Source organism: Anser brachyrhynchus (assembly GCF_964034855.1).
Source record: "Anser brachyrhynchus genome assembly, chromosome: Z".
Classification (NCBI taxonomy): Eukaryota; Metazoa; Chordata; class Aves; order Anseriformes; family Anatidae; genus Anser; species Anser brachyrhynchus.
In genome coordinates this window covers 50,771,999-50,788,348 of record NC_137697.1, presented here as the reverse complement: position 1 = coordinate 50,788,348, position 16,350 = coordinate 50,771,999, and the positions used below count along the sequence as shown (strand labels likewise).

At 57.3% G+C, this 16,350-nt stretch overlaps 1 protein-coding gene across 1 annotated transcript in view; it reads left to right on the top strand.

Moving 5' to 3' along the window:
* LOC308185588 (uncharacterized protein) overlaps positions 1-16,350 on the top strand; it is a 511,248-nt gene that overhangs the window by 215,838 nt on the left and 279,060 nt on the right. The window lies entirely within an intron of this gene.

Here is a 16,350-nt window from a genome sequence, read left to right as displayed (position 1 = left end):
GGTCTTTGTAGGCAGAAGCCAATTGGTTTAGGCATTTAGCTGTTAACTAGAGTTTTGTGGGATCGAAGCCCATCTGTCTAGGGAGGCTTTAGCTTAATTAAAGCGTCTGACTTGCATTCAGAAGATACAGGTTAATATTCTGTAAGTCTTAATGTGCAGAAACTAAGAGGGTTTAACTCTTATTTAAGGCTTTGAAGGCCTTCGGTTTGGGGTGTTATCCTAAGTTTCTAGACAATGGCATGTATTATTGGGGACAGGGGAAGTAAGAGGATTGATAGTGAGGCAAGGACCGCAGTAGGTGTGCTTGGGGCTTTGCTAGTGTATCATTGTTTTATGTGGTTAGAGGAGTTGGGGGGAAGGGTAATTGTTGAGTGGTATGCGAGGCGTAGGTAGAAGAAGAGGCTGAGCAGTGATAGCATGGCAATTGCCATGGCTGCTGGTGTTATTTCCTGTTTAGTTAGTTCTTGGATGATAAGTCACTTTGGTATAAAGCCTGTTAATGGGGGGAGGCCTGCTAGGGATAAAAGTACTAGTATTAGGGTGGCGTTTAGCACTGGGGTTTTTGTTCATGAGGTTGTGATCATGGATAGGTTAAGGGCTTTGATTTTGTTAAGGGCTAGGAATACGGCTGATGTTATGATTGTGTATAGGTAGAAGGTAAGAAGGCCAATTTGGGGCTGTAAACTAGGATGATGGCGATTCAGCCTAAGTGGGAGATGGACGAGAAGGCTAGGATTTTGCGTGTTTGTGTTTGGTTCAGTCCTATTCAGCCTCCTAGTGCTGTTGAGGCTAGGGCCATGGCGGTGAGTAGAGCTGGGTCGAGGGATTTGGATGTTAGTAGGAGCAGGGTTAGTGGGGGGAATTTTATGAGGGTCGAGAGTAGCAGGGCTGTTATTAGTGGCGATCCTTGTAGTACTTCTGGGAATCAGAAGTGAAATGGCACTAGGCCCAGTTTAATAGCGATTGCTGCTGTCAGTAGTAGACAGGAGGTTGGGTGGTTTATTTGTGTGATGTCTCATTGGCCGGTGACTCAGGCATTGGTTATGCTAGAGAATAGGACCAGGGCGGAAGAAGCTGCTTGGGTTAGGAAGTCTCTGGACTCACTGAAGTGCATCCCCAGTGGTGCCAGTGCACTCTCTGGACTCACTGCACTGCATCCCCAGTGGTGCCAGTGCATTCACTGGACTCACTGCACTGCATCCCCAGTGGTGCCAGTGCACTCTCTGGACTCACTGCACTGCATCCCCAGTGGTGCCAGTGCTCTCTCTGGACTCACTGTACTGCATCCCCAGTGGAGCCCGTGCACTCTCTGGACTCACTGCAGTGCAACCCCAGTGGTGCCAGTGCACTCACTGGACTCACTGCACTGCATCCCCAGTGCTGCCAGTGCACTCTCTGGACTCACTGCACTGCATCCCCAGTGGTGCCAGTGCACTCTCTGCATTCACTGAAGTGCATCCCCAGTGGTGCCAGTGCACTCTCTGCACTCACTGCACTGCATCCCCAGTGGTGCCAGTGCACTCTCTGGACTCACTGCACTGCATCCCCAGTGGTGCCAGTGCACTCTCTGGACTCACTGCAGGGCATCCCCAGTGGTGCCAGTGCACTCTCTGGACTCACTGCAGTGCATCCCCAGTGGTGCCAGTGCACTCTCTGGACTCACTGCACTGCATCCCCAGTGGTGCCAGAGCACTCTCTGGACTCACTGCACTGCATCCCCAGTGCTGCCTGTGCACTCTCTGGACTCACTGCACTGCATCCCCAGTGGTGCCAGTGCACTCTCTGGACTCACTGCACTGCATCCCCAGTGGTGCCAGTGCACTCTCTGGACTCACTGCAGGGCATCCCCAGTGCTGCCAGTGCACTCTCTGGACTCACTGCACTGCATCCCCAGTGGTGCCAGTGCTATCCCTGGACTCACTGTAGTGCATCCCCAGTGGTGCCAGTGCACTCTCTGGACTCACTGCAGGGCATCCCCAGTGGTGCCAGTGCACTCTCTGGACTCACTGCACTGCATCCCCAGTGGTGCCAGTGCACTCTCTGGACTCACTGCAGTGCATCCCCAGTAGTGCCAGTGCACTCTCTGCACTCACTTCACTGCATCCCCTGTGGTGCCAGTGCACTCTCTGGACTCACTGCAGGGCATCCCCAGTGGTGCCAGTGCACTCCCTGGACTCACTGCACTGCTCCAGCCGCGGCAGCCGCTCCAGCCGCGGTAGCCCTCCAGCCGTGGCAGCCGCTCCACTCGGTAGCGGCTAGAGCGGCTGCCGCGGCTGGAGCGGCTGGCGCGGCTGGAGGGGCTACCGCGCCTGGAGCGGTTAACGCGGCTGGAGCGGATGCCGAGGCTGGAGCGGATGACGCGGCTGGTGCGGCTGAAGAGGCTGCCGCGGCTGGAGCAGTGCAGTGAGTCCAGAGAGTGCACTGGCACCAGTGGGGATGCAGTGCAGTGAGTCCAGAGAGTGTACTGGCACCACTGGGGATGCAGTGCAGTGAGTCCAGAGAGTGCACTGGCACCACTGGGGATGCAGTGCAGTGAGTCCAGAGAGTGCCCCGGCAACACTGGGAATGCACTACAGTGACTCCAGAGAGTGCCCCGGCAACACTGCGAATGCACTACAGTGACTGCAGAGGGTGCACTGACACCACTGCAGATGCAGTGCCGCGAGTCCAGAGAGTGCACTGACACCACTGGGGATGCACTGCAGTTAGTCCAGAGAGTGCTCTGGCACCACTGGGGATGCGGTGCACTGAGTCCAGAGAGTGCACTGGCACCACTCAGCGTGCAGTGCGGTGAGTTCAGAGAGTGCATTGGCACCACTGGGGATGCACTGCAGTGAGTCCAGAGTGCACTAGCACCACTGGCGATGCACTGCGGTGAGTCCAGAGAGTGCACTGGCACCACTGGGGATGCAGTGCAGTGAGTTCAGAGAGTGCACTGGCACCACTGACAATGCACTTCAGTGTGTCCAGAGAGTGCACTGGCACCACTGGGGATGCAGTGCAGTGCGTCCAGAGAGTGAATTAGCACCACTGGGGATGCAGTGCAGTGAGTCCAGTGAATGCACTGGAACCACTGGGGATGCAGTGCAGTGAGTCCAGAGAGTGCACTGGCACCACTGGGGATGCAGTACTGTGAGTCCAGTGAGTGCACTGGCTCCACTGGGCCTGCAGTGCAGTGAGTCCAGAGAGTGCACTGGCACCACTGGGGATGCAGTGCAGTAAGTCCAGAGAGTGCACTGGCACCACCGATGATGCAGTACAGTGAGTCCAGTGAGTGCACTGGCACCACTGGGGATGTAGTGCAGTGACTCGAGAGAGTGCACTGGCACCACTGGGGATGCAGTGCAGTGAGTCCAGAGAGTACACTGGCACAACTGGTGATGCAGTGCAGTGAGTCCAGAGAGTGCACTGGCACCACTGGGGATGCAGTGCAGTGAGTCCCGAGAGTGCACTGGCACCACCGGGGATGCAGTGCAGTGAGTCCAGAGAGTGCACTGGCACCACTGGGGATGCACTGCAGTGAGTCCAGAGAGTGCACTGGCACTACTGGGGATGCAGTGCAGTGAGTCCAGAGAGTGCACTGGCACCACTGGGGATGCAGTGCAGTGAGTCCAGAGAGTTCACTTGCATCACTGGGGATGCAGTGCAGTGAGTCCACAGAGTGCACTGGCACCACTGGGGATGCAGTGCAGTGAGTCCAGAGACTTCACTGGCACCACTGGGAATGCAGAGAAGTGATTCCAGAGAGTGCACTGGCACCACTGGGGATGCAGTGCAGTGAGTCCAGAGAGTGCACTGGCACCACTGGGGATGCACTACAGTGAGTCCAGAGATTGCACTGGCACCACTGGGGATGCAGTGCAGTGAGTCCAGAGAGTGCACTGGCACCACTGGGGATGCAGTGCAGTGAGTCCAGAGAGTGCACTGGACCAGTGGGGATGCAGTACAATGAGTCCAGAGAGTGCACTGGCACCACTGGGGATGCAGTGCAGTGAGTCCAGAGAGTGCACTGGCACCACTGAGAATGCACTTCAGTGACTCCAGAGAGTGCACTGGCACCAATGGGGATGCACCTCAGTGAGTCCAGAGAGTGCACTGGCACCACTGGGGATGCACTGCAGTGAGTCCAGAGAGTGCACTGGCGCCACTGGGGATGCAGTGCAGTGTGTCCAGAGAGTGCACTGGCACCACTGGGCATGCAGTGCAGTGAGTGCAGAGAGTGCACTGGCACCACTGGGGATGCACTTCAGTGAGTCCAGAGAGTGCACTGGCACCACTGGGGATGCACTGCAGTGAGTCCAGAGAGTGCACTGGCACCACTGGGGATGCAGTGCAGTGAGTCCAGAGAATGCACTGGCACCACTGGGGATGCAGTGCAGTGAGTCCAGAGAGTGCACTGGCACCACTGGGGATGCACTGCAGTGAGTCAAGAGGGTGCACTGGCACCACTGGGGATGCACTACAGTGAGTCCAGAGATTGCACTGGCACCACTGGGGATGCAGTGCAGTGAGTCCAGAGATTGCACTGGCACCACTGGGGATGCAGTGCAGTGAGTCCTGAGAGTGCACTGGCACCACTGGGGATGCACTGCAGTGAGTCCAGAGAGTGCACTGGCACCACTGGGGATGCAGTGCAGTGAGTCCAGAGAGTGCACTGGACCAGTGGGGATGCAGTACAGTGAGTCCAGAGAGTGCACTGGCACCACTGGGGATGCAGTGCAGTGAGTCCAGAGAGTGCACTGGCACCACTGAGAATGCACTTCAGTGACTCCAGAGAGTGCACTGGCACCACTGGGGATGCACCTCAGTGAGTCCAGAGAGTGCACTGGCACCACTGGGGATGCAGTGCAGTGAGTCCAGAGAGTGCACTGGCGCCACTGGGGATGCAGTGCAGTGTGTCCAGAGAGTGCACTGGTACCACTGGGGATGCAGTGCAGTGAGTCCAGAGAGTGCACTGGCACCACTGGGGATGCAGTGCAGTGAGTCCAGAGAGTGCACTGGCACCACTGGGGATGCAGTGCAGTGAGTCCAGAGAGTGCACTGGCACCACTGGGAATGCAGTACAGTGAGTCCAGAGAGTGCACTGGCACCACTGGGGATGCAGTGCAGTGAGTCCAGAGAGTGCACTGGCACCACTGGGGATGCAGTGCAGTGAGTCCAGAGAGTGCACTGGCACCACTGGGGATGCACTGCAGTGAGTCCAGAGGGTGCACTGGCACCACTGGGGATGCACTACAGTGAGTCCAGAGATTGCACTGGCACCACTGGGGATGCAGTGCAGTGAGTCCAGAGAGTGCACTGGCACCACTGGGGATGCAGTGCAGTGAGTCCAGAGAGTGCACTGGCACCACTGGGGATGCACTGCAGTGAGTCCAGAGAGTGCACTGGCACCACTGGGGATGCAGTGCAGTGAGTCCAGAGAGTGCACTGGCACCACTGGGGATGCAGTGCAGTGAGTCCAGAGAGTGCACTGGCACCACTGGGGATGCAGTGCAGTGAGTCCAAAGACTTCACTGGCACCACTGGGGATGCCCTGCAGTGAGTCCAGAGAGTGCACTGGCACCACTGGGGATGCAGTGCAGTGAGTCCAGAGAGTGCAGTGGCACCACTGGGGATGCAGTGCAGTGAGTCCAGAGAGTGCACTGGCACCACTGGGGATGCAGTGCAGTCAGTCCAGAGAGTGCACTGGCACCACTGGGGATGCAGTGCAGTGAGTCCAGAGAGTGCACTGGCACCACTGTGGATGCAGTACAGTGAGTCCAGAGAGTGCACTGGCACCACTGGGGATGCAGAGAAGTGAGTCCAGAGAGTGCACTGGCACCACTGGGGATGCAGTACAGTGAGTCCAGAGAGTTCACTGGCACCACTGGGGATGCACTGCAGTGAGTCCAGAGAGTGCACTGGCACCACTGGGGATGCAGTGCAGTGAGTCCAGAGAGTGCACTGGCACCACTGGTGATGCCCTGCAGTGAGTCCAGAGATTGCACTGGCACCACTGGGGATGCAGTACAGTGAGTCCACAGAGTGCACTGGCACCAATGGGGATGCACTGCAGTGAGTCCACAGAGTGCACTGGCACATGTGGGGATGCAGTGACGCGAGTCCAGAGAGTACACTGGCACAACTGGGGATGCACTGCAGTCATTCCAGAGAGTGCACTGGCACATGTGGGGATGCAGTGACGCGAGTCCACAGAGTGCACTGGCACCAATGGGGATGCACTGCAATGAGTCCACAGAGTGCACTGGCACATGTGGGGATGCAGTGACGCGAGTCCAGAGAGTGCACTGGCACCACTGGGGATGCACTTCAGTGACTCCAGAGAGTGCACTGGCACCACTGGGGATGCAGTGCAGTGAGTCCAAAGACTTCACTGGCACCACTGGGGATGCAGTGCAGTGAGTCCAGAGAGTGCACTGGCACCACTGGGGATGCAGTGAAGTGAGTGCAGAGAGTGCACTGGCACCACTGGGGATGCAGTGCAGTGAGTCCACAGAGTGCACTGGCACCACTGGGGATGCAGTGCAGTGAGTCCAGAGAGTGCACTGGCACCACTGTGGATGCAGTGCAGTGAGTCCAGTGAGTGTACTGGCACCACTGGGGATGCACTGCATTGAGCCCAGAGAGTGCACTGGCACCACTGAGAATGCACTTCAGTGAGTCCAGAGAGTGCACTGGCACCACTGGGGATGCAGTGCAGGGAGTCCAGAGAGTTCACTGGCACCACTGGCGATGCACTGCAGTGAGTCCAGAGAGTGCACTGGCACCACTGGGGATGCAGTGCAGTGAGTCCAGAGAGTGCACTGGCACCACTGATGATGCACTGCAGTGAGTCCAGAGATTCCACTGGCACCACTGGGGATGCAGTACAGTGAGTCCACAGAGTGCACTGGCACCACTGGGAATGCAGTACAGTGAGTCCAGAGAGTGCACTGGCACCACTGGGGATGCAGTGCAGTGAGTCCAGAGATTGCACTGGCACCACTGGGCATGCAGTGCAGTGAGTCCAGAGACTTCACTGGCACCACTGGGAATGCAGTGCAGTGAGTCCAGAGAGTGCACTGGCACCACTGGGGATGCAGTGCAGTGAGTCCAGAGAGTGCACTGGCACCACTCGGGATGCAGTGCAGTGAGTCCAGAGATTGCACTGGCACCACTGGGGATGCACTGCAGTGAGTCCAGAGAGTACACTGGCACCACTGGGGATGCAGTACAGTGAGTCCAGAGAGTGCACTGGCACCACTGGGGATGCACTGCAGTGAGTCCAGAGAGTGCACTGGCACCACTGGGGATGCATTACAGTGAGTCCAGAGATTGCACTGGCACCACTGGGGATGCAGTGCAGTGAGTCCAGAGAGTGCACTGGCACCACTGGGGATGCAGTGCAGTGAGTCCAGAGAGTGCACTGGCAGCACTGGGGTTGCAGTGCAGTGATCCCAGAGAGTGCACTGGCACCACTGGGGATGCAGTACAGTGAGTCCACAGATTGCACTGGCACATGTGGGGATGCACTGCAGTGAGTCCAGAGTGTGCACTGGCACCACAGGGGATGCGGTGCAGTGAGTCCAGAGAATGCACTGGCACCACTGGGGATGCAGTGCAGTGAGTCCAGAGAGTGCACTGGCACCACTGGGGATGCACTGCAGTGAGTCCAGAGAGTGCACTGGCACCACTGGAGATGCGGTCCAGTGAGTCCAGTGAATGCACTGACAGCACTGGGGATGCAGTGCAGTGAGTCCAGAGAGTGCACTGGCACCATTGGTGATGCAGTATAGTGAGTCCAGAGAGTGCACTGGCACCACTGGGGATGCAGTGCAGTGAGTCCAGAGAGTACACTGGCACCACTGAGAATGCACTTCAGTGACTCCAGAGAGTGCACTGGCACCACTGGGGATGCAGTGCAGTGAGTCCAAAGACTTCACTGGCACCACTGGGGATGCAGTGCAGTGAGTCCAGAGTGTGCACTGGCACCACTGGGGATGCAGTTAAGTGAGCGCAGAGAGTGCACTGGCACCACTGGGGATGCAGTGCAGTGAGTCCACAGAGTGTACTGGCACCACTGGGCATGCAGTGCAGTGAGCACAGAGAGTGCACTGGCACCACTGGAGATGCAGTACAGTGAGTCCAGTGAATGCTCTGGAACCACTGGGGATGCAGTGCAGTGAGTCCAGAGAGTGCACTGGCACCACTGGGGATGCAGTGCAGTAAGTCCAGAGAGTGCACTGGCACCACCGATGATGCAGTACAGTGAGTCCAGTGAGTGCACTGGCACCACTGGGGATGTAGTGCAGTGACTCGAGAGAGTGCACTGGCACCACTGGGGATGCAGTGCAGTGAGTCCAGAGAGTACACTGGCACCACTGGGGATGCAGTGCAGTGAGTCCAGAGATTGCACTGGCACCACTGGGGATGCAGTGCAGTGAGTCCCGAGAGTGCACTGGCACCACCGGGGATGCAGTGCAGTGAGTCCAGAGAGTGCACTGGCACCACTGGGGATGCACTGCAGTGAGTCCAGAGAGTGCACTGGCACTACTGGGGATGCAGTGCAGTGAGTCCAGAGAGTGCACTGGCACCACTGGGGATGCAGTGCAGTGAGTCCAGAGACTTCACTGGCACCACTGGGAATGCAGAGAAGTGAGTCCAGAGAGTGCACTGGCACCACTGGGGATGCAGTGCAGTGAGTCCAGAGAGTGCACTGGCACCACTGGGGCTTCAGTGCAGTGAGTCCAGAGAGTGCACTGGCACCACTGGGGATTCAGTGAAGTGAGTGCAGAGAGTGCACTGGCACCACTGGGGATGCAGTGCACTGAGTCCAGAGAGTGCACTGGACCAGTGGGGATGCAGTACAGTGAGTCCAGAGAGTGCACTGGCACCACTGGGGATGCAGTGCAGTGAGTCCAGAGAGTGCACTGGCACCATTGGGGATGCACTTCAGTGACTCCAGAGACTGCACTGGCACCACTGGGGATGGACCTCAGTGAGTCCAGAGAGTGCACTGGCACCACTGGGGATGCAGTGCAGTGAGTGCAGAGAGTGCACTGGTGCCACTGGGGATGCAGTGCAGTGTGTCCAGAGAGTGCACTGGCACCACTGGGGATGCAGTGCAGTGAGTCCAGAGAGTGCACTGGCACCACTGGGGATGCACTGCAGTGAGTCCAGAGAGTGCACTGGCACCACTGGGGATGCAGTGCAGTGAGTCCAGAGAGTGCACTGGCACCACTGGGGATGCAGTACAGTGAGTCCAGAGAGTGCACTGGCACCACTGGGGATGCAGTGCAGTGAGTCCAGAGAGTGCACTGGCACCACTGGGGATGCACTTCAGTGACTCCAGAGAGTGCACTGGCACCACTGGGGATGCAGTGCAGTGAGTCCAAAGACTTCACTGGCACCACTGGGGATGCAGTGCAGTGAGTCCAGAGATTGCACTGGCACCACTGGGGATGCAGTGAAGTGAGTGCAGAGAGTGCACTGGCACCACTGGGGATGCAGTGCAGTGAGTCCACAGAGTGCACTGGCACCACTGGGGATGCAGTGCAGTGAGTCCAGAGAGTGCACTGGCACCACTGGGGATGCAGTGCAGTGAGTCCAGAGAGTGCACTGGCACCACTGGGGATGCAGTGAAGTGAGTGCAGAGAGTGCACTGGCACCACTGGGGATGCAGTGCAGTGAGTCCACAGAGTGCACTGGCACCACTGAGAATGCACTTCAGTGAGTCCAGAGAGTGCACTGGCACCACTGGGGATGCAGTGCAGTGAGTCCAGAGAGTGCACTGGCACCACTGTGGATGCAGTGCAGTGAGTCCAGTGAGTGTACTGGCACCACTGGGGATGCACTGCAGTGAGCCCAGAGAGTGCACTGGCACCACTGAGAATGCACTTCAGTGAGTCCAGAGAGTGCACTGGCACCACTGGGGATGCAGTGCAGTGAGTCCAGAGAGTTCACTGGCACCACTGGCGATGCACTGCAGTGAGTCCAGAGAGTGCACTGGCACCACTGGGGATGCAGTGCAGTGAGTCCAGAGAGTGCACTGGCACCACTGGGGATGCACTGCAGTGAGTCCAGAGATTGCACTGGCACCACTGGGGATGCAGTACAGTGAGTCCAGAGAGTGCACTGGCACCACTGGGAATGCAGTACAGTGAGTCCAGAGAGTGCACTGGCACCACTGGGGATGCAGTGCAGTGAGTCCAGAGATTGCACTGGCACCACTGGGGATGCAGTGCAGTGAGTCCAGAGACTTCACTGGCACCACTGGGAATGCAGTGCAGTGAGTCCAGAGAGTGCACTGGCACCACTGGGGATGCAGTGCAGTGAGTCCAGAGAGTGCACTGGCAGCACTGGGGATGCAGTGCAGTGAGTCCACAGAGTGCACTGGCACCACTGGGGATGCACTGCAGTGAGTCCAGAGAGTGTACTGGCACCACTGGGCATGCAGTGCAGGTAGCACAGAGAGTGCACTGGCACCACTGGAGATGCAGTACAGTGAGTCCAGTGAATGCACTGGAACCACTGGGGATGCAGTGCAGTGAGTCCAGAGAGTGCACTGGCACCACTGGGGATGCAGTGCAGTAAGTCCAGAGAGTGCACTGGCACCACCGATGATGCAGTACAGTGAGTCCAGAGAGTGCACTGGCACCACTGGGGATGTAGTGCAGTGACTCGAGAGAGTGCACTGGCACCACTGGGGATGCAGTGCAGTGAGTCCAGAGAGTACACTGGCACGACTGGGGATGCAGTGCAGTGAGTCCAGAGATTGCACTGGCACCACTGGGCATGCAGTGCAGTGAGTCCCGAGAGTGCACTGGCACCACCGGGGATGCAGTGCAGTGAGTCCAGAGAGTGCACTGGCACCACTGGGGATGCACTGCAGTGAGTCCAGAGAGTGCACTGGCACTACTGGGGATGCAGTGCAGTGAGTCCAGAGAGTGCACTGGCACCACTGGGGATGCAGTGCAGTGAGTCCAGAGAGTTCACTGGCATCACTGGGGATGCACTGCAGTGAGTCCAGAGAGTGCACTGGCACCACTGGGGATGCAGTGCAGTGAGTCCAGAGAGTGCACTGGCACCACTGGGGATGCAGTGCAGTGAGTCCAGAGAGTGCACTGGAACCACTGGGGCTTCAGTGCAGTGAGTCCAGAGAGTGCACTGGCACCACTGGGGATTCAGTGAAGTGAGTCCACAGAGTGCACTGGCACCACTGGGGATGCAGTGCACTGAGTCCAGAGAGTGCACTGGACCAGTGGGGATGCAGTACAGTGAGTCCAGAGAGTGCACTGGCACCACTGGGGATGCAGTGCAGTGAGTCCAGAGAGTGCACTGGCACCACTGGGCATGCAGTGCAGTGAGTCCCGAGAGTGCACTGGCACCACCGGGGATGCAGTGCAGTGAGTCCAGAGAGTGCACTGGCACCACTGGGGATGCACTGCAGTGAGTCCAGAGAGTGCACTGGCGCCACTGGGGATGCAGTGCAGTGTGTCCAGAGAGTGCACTGGCACCACTGGGGATGCAGTGCAGTGAGTCCAGAGAGTGCACTGGCACCACTGGGGATGCAGTGCAGTGAGTCCAGAGAGTGCACTGGCACCACTGGGGATGCACTGCAGTGAGTCCAGAGAGTGCACTGGCACCACTGGGGATGCAGTACAGTGAGTCCAGAGAGTGCACTGGCACCACTGGGGATGCAGTGCAGTGAGTCCAAAGACTTCACTGGCACCACTGGGGATGCACTGCAGTGAGTCCAGAGATTGCACTGGCACCACTGGGGATGCAGTGCAGTGAGTCCACAGAGTGCACTGGCACCACTGGGGATGCAGTGCAGTGAGTCCAGAGAGTGCACTGGCACCACTGGGGATGCAGTGCAGTGAGTCCAGAGAGTGCACTGGCACCACTGGGGATGCAGTGAAGTGAGTGCAGAGAGTGCACTGGCACCACTGGGGATGCAGTGCAGTGAGTCCACAGAGTGCACTGGCACCACTGAGAATGCACTTCAGTGAGTCCAGAGAGTGCACTGGCACCACTGGGGATGCAGTGCAGTGAGTCCAGAGAGTGCACTGGCACCACTGTGGATGCAGTGCAGTGAGTCCAGTGAGTGCACTGGCACCACTGGGGATGCACTGCAGTGAGCCCAGAGAGTGCACTGGCACCACTGAGAATGCACTTCAGTGAGTCCAGAGAGTGCACTGGCACCACTGGGGATGCAGTGCAGTGAGTCCAGAGAGTTCACTGGCACCACTGGCGATGCACTGCAGTGAGTCCAGAGAGTGCACTGGCACCACTGGGGATGCAGTGCAGTGAGTCCAGAGAGTGCACTGGCACCACTGGTGATGCACTGCAGTGAGTCCAGAGATTGCACTGGCACCACTGGGGATGCAGTACAGTGAGTCCAGAGAGTGCACTGGCACCACTGGGAATGCAGTACAGTGAGTCCAGAGAGTGCACTGGCACCACTGGGGATGCAGTGCAGTGAGTCCAGAGATTGCACTGGCACCACTGGGCATGCAGTGCAGTGAGTCCAGAGACTTCACTGGCACCACTGGGAATGCAGTGCAGTGAGTCCAGAGAGTGCACTGGCACCACTGGGGATGCAGTGCAGTGAGTCCAGAGAGTGCACTGGCAGCACTGGGGATGCAGTGCAGTGCGTCCACAGAGTGCACTGGCACCACTGGGGATGCACTGCAGTGAGTCCAGAGAGTACACTGGCACCACTGGGGATGCAGTACAGTGAGTCCAGAGAGTGCACTGGCACCACTGGGGATGCAGTGCAGTGAGTCCAGAGAGTGCACTGGCACCACTGGGGCTTCAGTGCAGTGAGTCCAGAGAGTGCACTGGCACCACTGGGGATTCAGTGAAGTGAGTGCAGAGAGTGCACTGGCACCACTGGGGATGCAGTGCACTGAGTCCAGAGAGTGCACTGGACCAGTGGGGATGCAGTACAGTGAGTCCAGAGAGTGCACTGGCACCACTGGGGATGCACTGCAGTGAGTCCAGAGAATGCACTGGCACCATTGGGGATGCACTTCAGTGACTCCAGAGACTGCACTGGCACCACTGGGGATGGACCTCAGTGAGTCCAGAGAGTGCACTGGCACCACTGGGGATGCAGTACAGTGAGTCCACAGAGTGCACTGGCACCACTGGGGATGCAGTACAGTGAGTCCAGAGAGTGCACTGGCACCACTGGGGATGCACTGCAGTGAGTCCAGAGAGTGCACTGGCACCACTGGGGATGCACCACAGTGAGTCCAGAGATTGCACTGGCACCACTGGGGATACAGTGCAGTGAGTCCAAAGAGTGCACTGGCACCACTGGGGATGCAGTGCAGTGAGTCCAGAGAGTGCACTGGCACCACTCGGGATGCAGTGCAGTGAGTCCAGAGAGTGCACTGGCACCACTGGGGATACAGTGCTGTGAGTCCAGAGAGTGCACTGGCACCACTGGGGATGCAGTGCAGTGAGTCCAGAGAGTGCACTGGCACCACTGGGGATGCAGTGCAGTGAGTCCAGAGAGTGCACTGGAACCATTGGGGATGCAGTGCAGTGAGTCCAGAGAGTGCTCTGGCACCACTGGGGATGCAGTCCAGTGAGTCCAGTGAATGCACTGGCACCACTGGGGATGCTGTGCAGTGAGTGCAGAGAGTGCACTGGCACCACCTGTGATGCAGTACAGTGTGTCCAGTGAGTGCACTGGCACCACTGGGGATGCAGTGCTGTGACTCCGGAGAGTGCACTGGCACCACTGGGGATGCAGTGCAGTCAGTCCAGTGAGTACTCTGGCACCACTGGGGATGCAGTGCAGTGAGTCCAGAGAGTGCACTGGCACCACTGGGGATGCAGTGCAGTGAGTCCAGAGAGTGCACTGGCACCACTGGGGATGTGTCCAGTGAGTCCAGTGAGTGCACTGGCACCACTGGGGATGCAGTGCAGTCAGTCCAGTGAGTGCACTGGCACCACTGGGGGTGCAGTACAGTGAGTCCAGAGAGTGCACTGGCACCACGGAGAATGCACGTCAGTGAGTCCAGAGAGTGCACTGGCACCACTGGGGATGCACTGCAGTGAGTCCAGAGAGTGCACTGTCACCATTGGGGATGCAGTACAGTGAGTCCAGAGAGTGCACTGGCACCACTGGGGATGCAGTGCAGTGAGTCCAGAGAGTGCACTGGCACCACTGGGGATGCAGTGCAGTGAGTCCACAGAGTGCACTGGCACCACATGTGATGCAGTACAGTGTGTCCAGTGAGTGCACTGGCACCACTGGGGATGCAGTGCTGTGACTCCAGAGAGCGCACTGGCACCACTGGGGATGCACTGCAGTCTGTCCAGTGAGTGCACTGGCACCACTGGGGATGCAGTGCAGTGAGTCCAGAGATTGCACTGGCACCACTGGGGATGCAGTGCTGTGACTCCAGAGAGTGCACTGGCACCACTGGGGATGCAGTGCAGTGAGTGCAGAGAGTGCACTGGCACCACTGGGGATGCACTGCAGTGAGTCCAGAGAGTGCACTGGCACCACTGGGGATGCAGTGCAGTGAGTCCAGAGAGTGCACTGGCACCACTGGGGATGCACTGCAGTGAGTCCAGAGAGTGCACTGGCACCACTGGGGATGCAGTGCAGTGAGTCCAGAGAGAGCACTGGCACCACTGGGGATGCACTACAGTGAGTCCACAGAGTGCACTGGCACCACTGGGGATGCTCTGCAGTGAGTCCAGAGATTGCACTGGCACCACTGGGGATGCAGTGCAGTGAGTCCAGAGAGTGCACTGGCACCACTGGGGATGCAGTGCTGTGACTCCAGAGAGCGCACTGGCACCACTGGGGATGCAGTGCAGTGAGTGCAGAGAGTGCACTGGCACCACTGGGGATGCACTTCAGTGAGTTCAGAGAGTGCACTGGCACCACTGGGGATGGGTTTCAAGCCAACTGCATTAACCGCTCATGCTTCTTTCTTATGAGACGTTAGTAAACCAATTACATAGCCTTGTCATGACTAAATCACAGGTAAAAATCCTGTACATCTCATGTGGCCAACCACTCCCAACTAGGATTCCAAGAACCAAGAGATTCGGTGAAAATAGGGCTAGTGCTATTAGAGGGGTGATTATTAGGGTAAGCCCTAAGCTGTCTTTAATGGAGAAGTATGGGTGGAATGGGATTTTGTCGCAGTCTGATACGATTCCTAGTGGGTTATTTGAGCCTGATTCGTGTAGGAAGGTTAGGTGGACTAGGGTGATTCCTGCAATTAGGAAGGGCAGTAGGAAGTGGATGGCGAAGAATCGGGTTAAGGTTGGATTGTCTACTGAGAATCCTCCTCAGGCTCATTCTACTAGAGTTTGCCCAATGTACGGGATGGCTGAGAATAGGTTGGTGATTACGGTGGCCCCTCAGAATGACATTTGTCCTCATGGGAGGACATACCCTACGAAGGCAGTTGCTATTAGGGTGAGTAGGAGGATTACTCCTGTGTTTCAGGTTTCTTTGTATAGGTAGGAGCCGTAGTAGAGGCCTCGTCCGATGTGTAAGTAGATGCAGATAAAGAAGAGCGAAGCACCGTTGGCGTGGAGGTTGCGGATGAGCCATCCGTACTGGACGTCTCGGCATGTGTGAGCTACTGAGGAGAAGGCGAGTGAAGTGTCTGCGGTGTAGTGTATGGCTAGTAGCAGGCCTGTTAGGATTTGTGTGGCTAAGCAGATGGCTAGAAGGGAGCCGAAGTTTCATCAGGCAGAGATGTTGGAGGGGGCGGGTAGGTCGATTAGGGAGTTGTTGATTATTTTTAGTAGGGGATGGGATTTGCGGATGTTAGGGGCCATTAGTGAGTCTGTGTGTTATTAGGATTATTACCAGGATGGAGAGGGCGAAGGATCCTAGGTAGGCCTTAATTAGCCCTGTGTGTATTGAGGTTGCGGCTTTGCTTGCGGCTACTTGTAGTTCAGCAAGGCCCTCTGGCCCTATTTTTTTGAGTCAGGAGAGGTCGATCAAGTGTAGGGCAATGTTTTGTCCCTTTTCTAGTAGGTTTTTGGAGAAGAATCGGTGTACTAGGGGGTTGAAGTACCCTAATGCAGAGGAGAAGTTTATGAGGGGGTTTGGTTTGGGGTGAGTGAGGGTGTGTGTTATGTTCGATAGTTCTAGGGCTAGGATGATTCCTAGGATTGTTATGAGGATGGCAGCGGTTTTGGTGATAAGGGGTATGGTTATTGGGGGGGTTTTGGTTGGTGTGATGAAAGAGGTAATGATTATTCCTGCTGTAATGCTGCCTAGGGCGAGTCGGGTTAGGGGGGGCGGTGATTAGTGGGTTGTTTTCGTTTATTGATACTATTGGGGGGATTCGGGTTTGTCCAGCTTGGACTAGGATGGTTATG